The sequence below is a fragment of the Spermophilus citellus genome (genome assembly GCF_964194105.1).
Source record: "Spermophilus citellus genome assembly, chromosome: 1".
In the NCBI taxonomy this organism is placed as follows: Eukaryota; Metazoa; Chordata; class Mammalia; order Rodentia; family Sciuridae; genus Spermophilus; species Spermophilus citellus.
The window spans coordinates 61,651,555-61,664,137 of NC_138182.1; positions in this window are offsets into that span (position 1 = coordinate 61,651,555).

Here is a 12,583-nt window from a genome sequence, read left to right on the forward strand (position 1 = left end):
CACAAATTATCCTAGCACTCTTCAAATTCTGTCATGCAGAATTTTACATAAGATTATTACTGATTTCTAAATCTAAATCTATATTTTAAAGTGTGAAATAGTGTGGTAACTATAAATTCCCTGGGTTTATGATCCAGGCATGGTTATATCAATGTGCTATCTTCTTCAAGAGTTCTGAATCAGAACTTTCCTTTAAAGTTAACACTGTAATGATATTGGGTTTAAGTGTTGATTCTATTTATTTATTTATTGAGGGAAATTGTATTTCAAATTCTACAAGATAAAAATCCATATTGAAAAATAAAGTTGCATATTCTGTGCAATGAATTAGTTCTTTACTTTTCATTGAACAACATGAAAAACAAAAATTAACAAATTAACATTCCAAATGTCTCCAAATTGATAGTTGATAAGTCAATAAATTTATTATCATACAATTTACATTTAAGTTTTAAAGCAAGTACAAATTAAAAATGAAATTTGAAGATATATTCTGGATTGGGATTAATGAATGTGAATATGTTTGTGCCTGAAATCTTAAAAAAAATTGATAATAGGAACCAGTTGTGATAGTACATGTCTGTAATTCCAGGGTATCAGGAGGCTGAAACAGGAGGATCATAGGTTCAAAGCCAGCCTCAGGCATTTAGCCAGGCTATAAGCAACCTAGTGAGACCTGCTCAAAATTTAAAAAGTAAATCAACAAAATAAAAAGGGTTTGGGATGGGGTTCAGTGGTTGAAACAACAACAACAACAACAACAAAAACAAAAATCCTAGGCATCAAATTTAAGGAAAAAAATGTAAAGTTTATCTACCCACAAAACCTGTTTGGGAACAAATGTATAAGAATATAAATACATAGGACACTGTAGAAATGTCAATCTAGGAACAAATCACAGAATCTTGTCTTGGAAATTAAAGCATAAAAAATATATTGGATAGGTTTAAAAAATTACTTCAAGAATCTGATTAACAAATGTGGACATTAAAGCAAGGCCTTGTGACACATGCCTGTGATCCAAGTGGCTGGGGAGGCTGAGACAGGAGGATCTTGAGTTCAAAGCCAGCCTCAGCAAAACGTGAGGCACTAAGCAATGCCATGAAAGCCTGTAAAATACAAAATAGGGATGGGGATGTGGCTCAGTGGTTTAGTGTCCCTGAGTTCAATCCCCAGTACTCCTACTGCTAAAAATAATAATTTTAAAAAATGTGAGTATTAAGAGCAAGATAATTATGATATAAGCACCCCAAAATTCTAAGGCCTGGCCTTGACATTAACCAGTCTTGGGTTTAAGTTCCAATACCTTTAATCTCTTGTCTTAAACAAGTTGATCAATACTTTATTGACTTAGATTCTTTATGTTTAAAATGGGAATGATTATTCTTTTTTTTTTATTGATTGTTCAAAACATTACAGAGCTCATGATATATCATCTTTCATACATTACACTCAATTGGGTTTTGAACTCCCATTTTTACCCCAAATACAGATTGCAGAATCACAACTGTTACATACTCACATTATTACATAATGGCATATTAGTGACTGTTGTATTCTGCTACCTTTCCTATCCCCTACTATCCCCCCTCCCCTCCCCACCCCTCCCCTCCCATCTTCCCTCTCTATCTCCTCTGCTGTTGTTCAATTCTCTCCCCTTTTTCCCCCCTCCCCCTTGCCCCTCATAACCTCTTATAATTTTGTGTATCATTGAAGGTCTCCTACCATTTCCATATGCTTTCCCTTCTCTCTCCCTTTCTGTTCCCCCCATTCGTCTTTGTTTACTGTTAGTCTTTTCCTCATGCTCTTCCTTCCTGTTCTGTTCTTATTTGCTCTCTTTATATCAAAGAAGACATTTGGCATTTGTTTTTTAGGGCTTGGCTAGCTTCGCTTAGCATAATCTGCTCTAATGCCATCCATTTCCCTGCAAATTCTATGATTTTGTCATTTCTTAGTGCTGCATAATACTCCATTGTGTATAGATGCCACATTTTTTTTATCCATTCATCTATTGAAGGGCATCTAGGTTGGTTCCACAGTCTAGCTATTGTGAATTGTGTCGCTATAATCATTGATGCAGCCGTATCCCTATAGTATGCTCTTTTAAGATCCTCAGGGAATAGTCCAAGAAGGGCGATAGCTGGGTCAAATGGTGGATCCATTCCCAGCTTTCCCAGGAATCTCCATACTTCTTTCCAAATTGGCCTCACCATTTTGCAGTCCCACCTGCACTGTACAAGTGTACCCTTTTCCCCACATCCCCGCCAACACTTACTGTTGTTTGACTTAATAATGGCTGCCAATCTTACTGGAGTGAGATGGTATCTTAGGGTGGTTTTGATTTGCATTTCTCTGATTGCTAGAGATGTTGAGCATTTTTTCATGTACTTGTTGATTGATTGTATGTCCTCCTCTGAGAAGTGTCTGTTTAGGTCCTTGGCCCATTTGTTGATTGGGTTATTTGCTATCTTATTGTTTAATTTTTTGAGTTCTTTGTACATTCTGGATATTAGGGCTCTATCTGAGGTGTGAGGGGTAAAAATTTGTTCCCAGGATGTAGGCTCTCTATTTACCTCTTTTATTGTTTCTCTTGCTGAGAAAAAAACTTTTTAGTTTAAGTAAGTCCCATTTGTTTATTCTTGTTATTAACTCTTGGGCTATGGGCGTCCTATTAAGGAATTTGGAGCCCGACCCCACTATATGTAGATCGGAGCCAACTTTTTCTTCTATCAGACGCAGTGTCTCTGATTTCATATCTAGCTCCTTGATCCATTTTGAGTTAACTTTTGTGGATGGTGAGAGACAGGGATTCAATTTCATTTTGTTGCATATGGATTTCCAATTTTCCCAGCACCATTTGTTGTGTAGTGTGAGTTCATTTATTTGTTTTTTTTTTTTTTTTTTTTTTTTTTGAGGAAAGAACTCCAAGAAATGAATTTCCCTCTTAAAACTGCTTTCATTGTGTCCCATAGATTCCGGTATGTTGTGTCTATATTATCATTTGTCTCTAAGAATTTTTTCAACTCCTCCTTTATGTCTTCTGTAACCCATTGATCATTCAGTAACATATTGTTCATTTTCCATGTGATGTAGGATTTTTCCTTCCTTCTTTTATCATTGATTTCCAATTTCATTCCATTGTGATCAGATATGGTGCATGGTATTATCTCCACGCCTTTATACTTACTAAGAGTTGCCTTGTGGCATAATATATGGTCTATCTTTGAGTAGGATCCATGTGCTGCTGAGAAGAACATGTATCCTCTTGATGATGGTTGATATATTCTATATATGTTGGTTAAGTCTAGGTTATTGATTGTGCTGTTGAGTTCTATAGTTTCTTTATTCAGTTTTTGTCTAGAGGATCTGTCTAATGGCGAGAGCGGTGTGTTGAAGTCACACATAATTATTGTGTTGTGGTCTATTTGACTCTTGAACTTGAGGAGAGTTTGTTTTATGAACGTTGCAGCTCCATTGTTTGGTGCATACAAATTGATAATTGTTATGTCTTGTTGGTGGATGGTTCCTTTTAACAGTATATAGTGTCCTTCTTTATCCTTCTTGATTAACTTAGGTTTAAAGTTGATTTTATTTGATATGAGTATGGCCACTCCTGCTTGCTTCCGAGGGCCATGTGAGTGGTATGATTTTTTCCAACCTTTTACCTTCAGCCTGTGTATGTCTTTTCCTATCATATGAGTCTCTTGAAGGCAGCATATTGTTGGATTTATTTTTTTTGATCCAGGTTAGTAGCCTATGTCTCTTGATTGGTGAGTTTAGGCCATTAACATTTAAGGTTACAATTGAGATATGATTTGTACTTCCAGTCATGCTTCTTTATTTATTTATTTTAGTTTGGCTGGTTTTACTTTTTGGTTATTTTCCTCCCCCTTTACTGAGATACCTCCTGCTGGTAGTTTTGGGCACTATTTTTCAATTCCTCTTCTTGTAGTGTTTTGCTCAAAATGCTTTGCAGTGCTGGTTTTCTTGCTGCGAATTCTTTTAGCTTTTGTTTATTGTGAAAGATTTTAATTTCATTGTCAAATCTGAAGCTTAATTTTGCTGGATACAGTATTCTTGGTTGGAATCCATTATTTTTCAGCGTTTGAAATACATTGTTCCAGGATCTTCTCGCTTTCAAAGTCTGTGATTAGAAATCAGTCGTTAACCTAATTGGTTTACCCCTGAATGTAATCTGCCTCCTTTCTCTCGTAGCTTTTAATATTCTCTCCTTGTTCTGTACATTGTCTATCTTCATAATTATATGTCTTGGAGTTGGTCTATTATGGTTTTGAATGTTTGGGGTCCTGTAGGCTTCCAGGATTTGGCAATCCATTTCATCTTTCATCTCTGGGAAGTTTTCTAGAATTATTTCATTTAATATGCTGTCCATTTCTTTGGTTTGAGTCTCTGTGCCTTCTTCTATCCTGATGACCCTCAAATTTGGTTTTTTTATGACATCCCATATCTCTTGAATAGATTGCTCATGGGATTTAAGCATCTTTTCTGTGTTCTGACTTCTACTTGATCAAGTCTGTTTGTAATATTCTCGTTTGAGTTTTTAATTTGGTTTATATTTTCCTGCAATTCTAGGATTATTGTTTGATTTTTTTTAAGATCTCTATCTCCTGGTAGAGCTCGTTCTTTGCCTTTTGAATTTGTTTGTTTAATTCTTAGAGACAAATGATAATATAGACATAACATACCGGAATCTATGGGACACAATGAAAGCAGTTTTAAGAGGGAAATTCATTTCTTGGAGTTCTTACCTCAAAAAAAGAAAAAAAAAACAAATAAATGAACTCACACAACACCTCAAAAACCTAGAAAAGGAAGAGCAAAACAAAAGCAAATGTAGAAGACAAGAAATAATTAAAATTAGAGCAGAAATCAATGAAATTGAAACAAAAGAAACCATTGAAAAAATTGATAAAACTAAAAGTTGGTTCTTTGAAAAAATAAATAAGATAGACAAGCCCTTAGCCATGCTAACGAAAAGAAGAAGAGAGAGAACTCAAATTACTAACATATGTGATGAAAAAGGCAATATCACAACAGACACTACAGAAATACAGAACATAATTAGAAAGTATTTTGAAACCCTATATTCCAATAAAATAGAAGATAGTGAAGATACCGATAAATTTCGTAAGGCATATGATTTGCCCAGATTGAGAAAGGAAGACACACACAATTTAAACAGACCAATAACAAAGGAAGAAATAGAAGAAGCCATCAAAAGACTACCAACCAAGAAATACCCTGGACCGGATGAATATACAGCGGAGTTCTACAAAACCTTCAAAGAAGAATTAATACCAATACTTTTCAAGCTATTTCAAGAATAGAAAAAGAAGGAGCTCTTCCAAATTCATTCTATGAGGCCAACATCACTTTGATCCCAAACCCAGACAAAGATACTTCAAAAAAAGAGAACTACAGACCAATATCTCTAATGAACTTGGATGCAAAAATTCTCAATAAAATTCTGGCGAATCAAATACAAAAACATATCAGAAAACTTGTGCACCATGATCAAGTAGGATTCATCCCTGGGATGCAAGGCTGGTTCAATATACGGAAATCAATAAATGCTATTCACCACATCAATAGACATAAAGACAAGAACCATATGATCATCTCGATGGATGCAGAAAAAGCATTTGACAAAGTACAGCATCCCTTTATGTTCAAAACACTAGAAAAACTAGGGATAACAGGAACTTACCTCAACATTGTAAAAGCTATATATGCTAAACCTCAGGCTAGCATCATCCTAAACGGAGAAAAACATTCCCTCTAAAAGGCATTCCCTCTAAAATCTGGAACAAGACAGGGATGCCCTCTATCACCACTTCTATTCAATTTGTTTCTCAAAGTACTAGCCAGAGCAAATAGACAAAAGAAATTAAAGGCATAAAAATAGGAAAAGAAGAAATTAAATTATCGCTATTTGCGGATGACATGATAATGTACTTAACAGACCCAAAAGAGTCTACAAAGAAGCTGCTAGAATTAATAAATGAATTCAGCAATGTGGCAGGTTATAAAATCAACATGCATAAATCAAAGGCATTCCTGTATATCAGCAACAAAACCTCTGAAATGGAAATAAGGAAAACCACTCCATTCACAATATCCTCAAAGAAAATAAGATACTTGGGAATCAACCTAACAAAAGAGGTGAAAGATTTTTACAATGAAAACTACAGAACCCTAAAGAGAGAGATAGAAGATCTCAGAAGATGGAAAAATGTACCCTGTTCATGGATAGGCAGAACTAACATCATCAAAATGGCGATATTACCCAAAGTTCTCTACAGGTTTAATGCGATGCCAATCAAAATCCCAACGGCATTTCTTGTAGAAATAGACAAAGCAATCATGAAATTCATATGGAAAAACAAAAGACCCAGAATAGCAAAAGCAATTCTAAGCAGGAAATGTGAATCTGGAGGTATAGCGATACCAGAGGTCAAACTGTACTACAAAGCAATAGTAACAAAAACAGCATGGTACTGATACCAAAACAGGCAGGTGGACCAATGGTACAGAATAGAGGACACAGAGACTAATCCACAAAGTTACAACTATCTTATATTTGATAAAGGGGCTAAAAGCATGCAATGAAGGAAGGATAGCATCTTCAACAAATGGTGCTGGGAAAATTGGAAATCCATATACAACAAAATGAAATTGAATCCCTTTCTCTCGCCATCCACAAAAATTAACTCAAAATGGATCAGGGAGCTAGATATCAAATCAGAGACACTGCGTATGCTAGAAGAAAAAGTTGGCTATGATCTACATATTGTGGGGTCGGGCTCCAAATTCCTTAATAGGATGCCCATAGCCCAAGAGTTAATAACAAGAATAAACAAATGGGACTTACTTAAACTAAAAAGTTTTTTCTCAGCAAGAGAAACAATAAAAGTGGTAAATAGATAACCTACATCCTGGGAACAAATTTTTACCCCCCACACCTCAGATAGAGCCCTAATATCCAGAATGTACAAAGAACTCAAAAAATTAAACAATAAGATAGCAAATAACCCAATCAACAAATGGGCCAAGGACCTGAACAGACACTTCTAAGAGGAGGACATACAATCAATCAACAAGTACATGCTTTGATATAAAGAGAGCAACTAAGAACAGAACAGGAAGGAAGAACATCAGGAAAAGACTACAGTAAACAAAGACGAATGGGGGGAGAGAAACGGAGAGAGAAGGGAAAGCATACGTAAATGGTAGGAGACCTTCAATGATACATAAAATTATAAGAGGTCATGAGGGGCAAGGGGGAGGGAAAAAAAGGGAGAAAATTGAACAACAGCAGGGGAGGTAGAGAGGGAAGATGGGAGGGGAGGGGAGGGGAGGGGGGATAGTAGGGGATAGGATAGGTAGCAGAATACAACAGTCACTAATATGGCATTATGTAAAAATATGAATATGTAACAGATGTGATTCTGCAATCTGTATTTGGGGTGAAAATGGGAGTTCAAAACACAATTTGAGTCAAATGTATGAAAGATGATATATCATGAGCTATGTAATGCTTTAAATAATCAATAAAAAAAAAGAAAAAAAAAGATCTCTATCTCCTGGTAGAGCTCGTTCTTTGCCATTTGAATTTGTTTGTTTAATTCATTTTCAAAATATACTTTTATTGCTTGGACTTGCTGTCTCATGTCTTCCCTAATATTCCTTTCCATTCGAGTTAGGTATGCCTTGAGTTCTTTCCCTATCCCTGCTTCTGATGTTTCTATGTCCTCCTATAGAATTAAGTTGTCCTGCATTGTTTGTACTCCTTTTTTCCCTTGTTTTCTCATGTTGTCCACGTTACTTTCTAGCTCTATTTGATTGCCGTGTTTCTGGTCTCTTCTATAGATTTGTTTTGGTTCTGTATTACTCTGTTGTTTCTTCTTTGTGTTGTTAAACTGTGCCTGCTAACGTGGATTCTGCTGGGAAGGAATCCCTCGGCCGAGCTCTAGTGACGTCACTACTCTGCTATAACGGGCCCCAGGCTCCTTGCTGGGGTGTCCTAATGGGGCTGTGTGACTGGACTGTCTCTGTTTGGTTTCAGCTCCCCGTCGAGGCAGGTGGGCATTCTCTAGCCACCCAGTATCTCAGGAAGTGGACGGGTGATCGGTCGCGGCGGGGGAGTGGACTCCAGCCGCCCTGTTGCGCGGGCAGCGGGCCAGCTGTCGCCGGTGGGCGGGCGATCTCTAGGCACCCAGTACAGTGGTTGGTAGCCGGCGGGCGGGCGTTCTCCTACCGCCCAGTTACATGGGCAGTGGGCTAACTGTCGCCGGCGGGCCTGTGGTTTCCAGCCACCCAGTCGCAAGGGCCTGGCCTCTAGTCCCCTAGTTTCTCCTGCTAGTCTTGGTTTCTCCTGCTAGACCAGATTTCCCCTGAGTGATGGCTCTCGGCAGTTCAAACTGTACTCTGGACCTGCCATTTGTTGGGTGTGGAGGGTGTCTATTGGGACCCAGGCACTCTATTGTTTTGTTTCCGTTGTGGGGGATAGAACTGTACCGCTTCCTTCCCCCTCTGAAATCCCGCACTCAGCCCAGTGGTCAGTGCGGGCTCATCCAGCAGGATTCCACAGAATTGTAGCCACTTTTCTCCCTGCTTGCTAATTAATCACTTCTCTGCGGCGCCCCGCTTTCTGTAGCCGCAGGGAAGGCCGGGCGAATCAGTCAGCCCGGATCTCCGGGGTCGCACAATTGGCTATTGGGATCCCTGGCACTCTATCGTTTTGATTTTTTCTGCTTGCCCCTCCCCCAGCGCTGGCTAGACAGGTTTTCGTTTTGGCTGTTGATGGGAGGGGGAGTTGAAGGTCAGGTGTCTCTAGTTTTCCCCTAATCTTTATGCAGGCTCACTCTGATACTCCCTCCCCTGGAAAGCCTAGGAGAGGTTTTATGCGGATTCCCCGATGTATGGGGGATGGGCTGAGTGACACAGACCTGTTTTATTGTTGCAGTCTGTCAGAGAGTGGCGGTGGATACTTCAGCTCTCCAAGATGGTGGCCGCTGATTGCCTTGGTGGAGTTTCCGTTGTGGGCGACGGGACTGTATCGCTTCCTTCGCTTCCTTCCCCGTCTGAAATCCCGTACTCCGGGAATGATTATTCTATGCATCATATACAGTATTCCTGTGTTAACTTGGTTTTAGCTTTCTGTGGTTTTAATTACTTACAGCCTATCAGTCCAAAAATATCAAATGAAAAAATTTCAGAAATAAAAAATTTAAAAGTGTCAGATTTTGCTGTTCTGAATAATATAATGAAACCTTGCACTGCCCTGCTCAATCCCACTCAGGATATGAATCATTCCTTTGTTTAGGGTGTCCATACTATATATGCTAACTATAGTAGCCATCTTGGTTATCAAATTGATTGTCATGTTATTTCAAGGCTTTTGTTCAAGAGCCTCTTATTCAAAATGGCAATGCCCCAAAAGTAAAAGAATAGTTATGAAAAGCAAGTATCAGTACATGAAACATAAGAATATAAATACATAGGAATATATTAATTCCGGTATCATATTGCAACACATACATACAAGAAAAACAGTATATATAGGACTAGATTTAGGCATACATGAGATGAAGATCTTAAAAATAGTAAAGTCTATATATCCCCTATGGATAAAGAGGGCCCACTATCCTTCCAATAGTTAATAAGAAGTTTAACTAACATCACATATACTAAGTGCTTAATCATTTAGTGCCTGATTCAAATGAACTCAAGAAGTATTACCTATTAAATGGAGTCATATGTTCTAGATAGTATCATTTATGACTATGCAGGTAAACATAATTTTGCAATGTATTTGTTTTAAAATAGTAACATAATACACATTTTCTTCTTATTACCAGAAAAATAAATTGGCTTATCTCAATGGTTTCTGAAGTAATAATATAAAAGCTAGCATTGTGGGGAGGAATACTAGTTATTAAACTCAGGGGTTTTTAACCACTGAGCCACATCCCCTGCTTTTTAAATATTTTGTTTAGAGACAGGGTCTCACCAAGTTGCTTAGGAACTCACTAAGTTGTTGAGGCTGGCTTTAAACTCTACAACCCTTATTCTCAGCTTCTAGAGTCACTGGGATTATAGTCATGAGCCAGTATTCTCATAGTATTTATATTGTACCAGACATTTTTCTAAACACTTTATATATTTTAATTGAAATGTAAAAGTAATTTTGAGATGTGGATGTATTTTATTGATTTTCCTACAAGTGACCTATCCGTAAAAGGCAGAACCATGGTTCAAAGGAAGCCATCCTGGTTTCAGAGTATTGTTCTAATGTACTGTCTTACTCTCATAAGAAAAATAGGGGTTCATCATGTAATACAAAAATTATATATTATACATTTTTTTCACTTTAAAATTGTTTTATTTATATATGACAGTGTTATGAATTACAATTCTTATTACACATAATAAAGCACAAATTTTCAAATCTCTGGTTGTATACAAAGTATATTCACACCAATTTGTATTTTTATACATGGACTTTGGATAATAATCTCCATCACATTCCACCATACTTCTAACCCCCTGCTGCCTCCCATTCCCTCCCACCCTTCTGCCCTATCTAGAGTTCCTCTATTCCTCCCATGTTCCCCCTCCCTATTCTACCATGAATCAGCATCCATATATCAGAGAAAACATTCAGCATTTAGTTTTTTGGCATTGGCTAACTTCACTAAGCATTATCTTCTCTAACTCCATCCATTTACCTGCAAATGCCATGATTTTATTTTCTTTTATTGCTCAGTAATATTTCATTGTGTATATATGCCACATTTTTTTTTTTTATCCATTCATCTACTGAGAGGTATCTAGGTTGGTTCCACAGTTTAGCTATTGTGAATTGTGCTGCTATAAACATTGATGTGGCTGTGTCTCTGTAGTATGCTGTTTTTAAGTCCTTTGGGTATAGACAAAGGAGAGGGATAACTGGGTCAAACAGTAGTTCCATTCCCAGTTTTCCAAGAAATCTTCATACTGCTTTCCATATTGGCTGCACCAATTTTCAGTCCCACCAGCAGTGTATGAGTGTATCTTTTCCCCCACATTCTCATCAACACTAATTGTTGTTTGTATGAATAATAGCTGCCATTCTGACTGGAGTGAGATGAAACCTTAGAGTAATTTAGATTTGCTTTCTCTAATTGCTAGAAATGTTGAACATTTTTTTTTTTTGTATATTTGTTGATTGATTGTATATCACCTTCTGAGAAATGTCTGTTCAGGTACTTGGCCTATTTATTGATTGGAATATTAGGTTTTTTGGTGCTTAGCTTTTTGAGTTCTTTATATACCCTAGAGATCAGTGCTCCATCTGATGTGTGAGGGGTAAAGATTTGATTTCAAGATGTAGGCTCTCTATTCACCTCACAAATTGTTTCTTTTGCTGAGAGGAAACTCTTTTAGTTTGAATCCATCCCATTTATTGATTCTTGATTTTAATTCCTGCACCAAAATAATCTTATTAAAGAATCCAACATTATGGAGATTAGGGCCTAGTTTTTCTTTTAGACCCAAGGTCTCTAGTTTAATTTCTAGGTCCTTGATCCCTTTTGAGTTTTGTGCATGGTGAGAGATAGGGCTTTAATTTCATTTTGTTGCATATAGATTTTCAGTTTTCACAGCACCATTTGTTGAAGAGGATATCTTTTCTCCAATGCATGCTTTTGGCACCTTTGTCTAATATAAGATAATTGTAGTTTTGTGGGTTAGTCTCTGTGTCCTCTATTCTGTACCATTGGTCTACCAGTGTGTTTTGGTGCCAATACCATTCTGTTTTTGTTACTATTGTTCTGTAATATAGTTTAAGGTCTGGTATAGTGATGCCACCTGCTTCACTCTTCCTGCTAAGGATTGCTTTAGCTATTTTGGGTCTCTTATTTTTTCCAGATGAATTTTCATGACTGACTTTTCTATTGTTATGAGGAATTTCATTGGAATTTTGATTGGAATCGCATTAAATCTGTATAGTGCTTTTGGCAGTATGGTAATTTTGATAATATTAATTCTGCCTATCCAAGAGCAAGGTAGATCTTTCCATCTTCTAAGGTCTTCTTTGATTTCTTTCTTTAGGGTTCTGTAGTTTTAGTTATATAGATCTTTCACCTCTTTTGTTAAGTTGATTTGAAAATATTTTTTGAGGCTATTATAAATAGGTTAGTTTTTTTTCATTTCCATTTCTGAGGATTTGTCACTAATATACAGAAATGCATTTGCTTTATAGGTGTTGATTTTATATCCTGCTATATTGCTGAATTTATTTACTAATTCCACATGTTTTCTGGTGGAATCAGAAAATAGTGCTAATTTGAGTTCTTCTTTTTCTATGTGTATCTCTTTAATTTCTTTCATCTGTCTAATTGCTCTGGGCAGTATTTCAAGAAATAGAAGTGGAGAAAGAGAGAATCCCTGTCTAGTTTTTAGGGGGAATGCCTTCATTTTTTCTCCATTTAGAATAATGTTGTCCTGGGACTTAGTATAGATAGCCTTGATAATGTTGAGTTATGTTCCTGTTATCCCTATTTTTTCTAGTGTCTTGAAC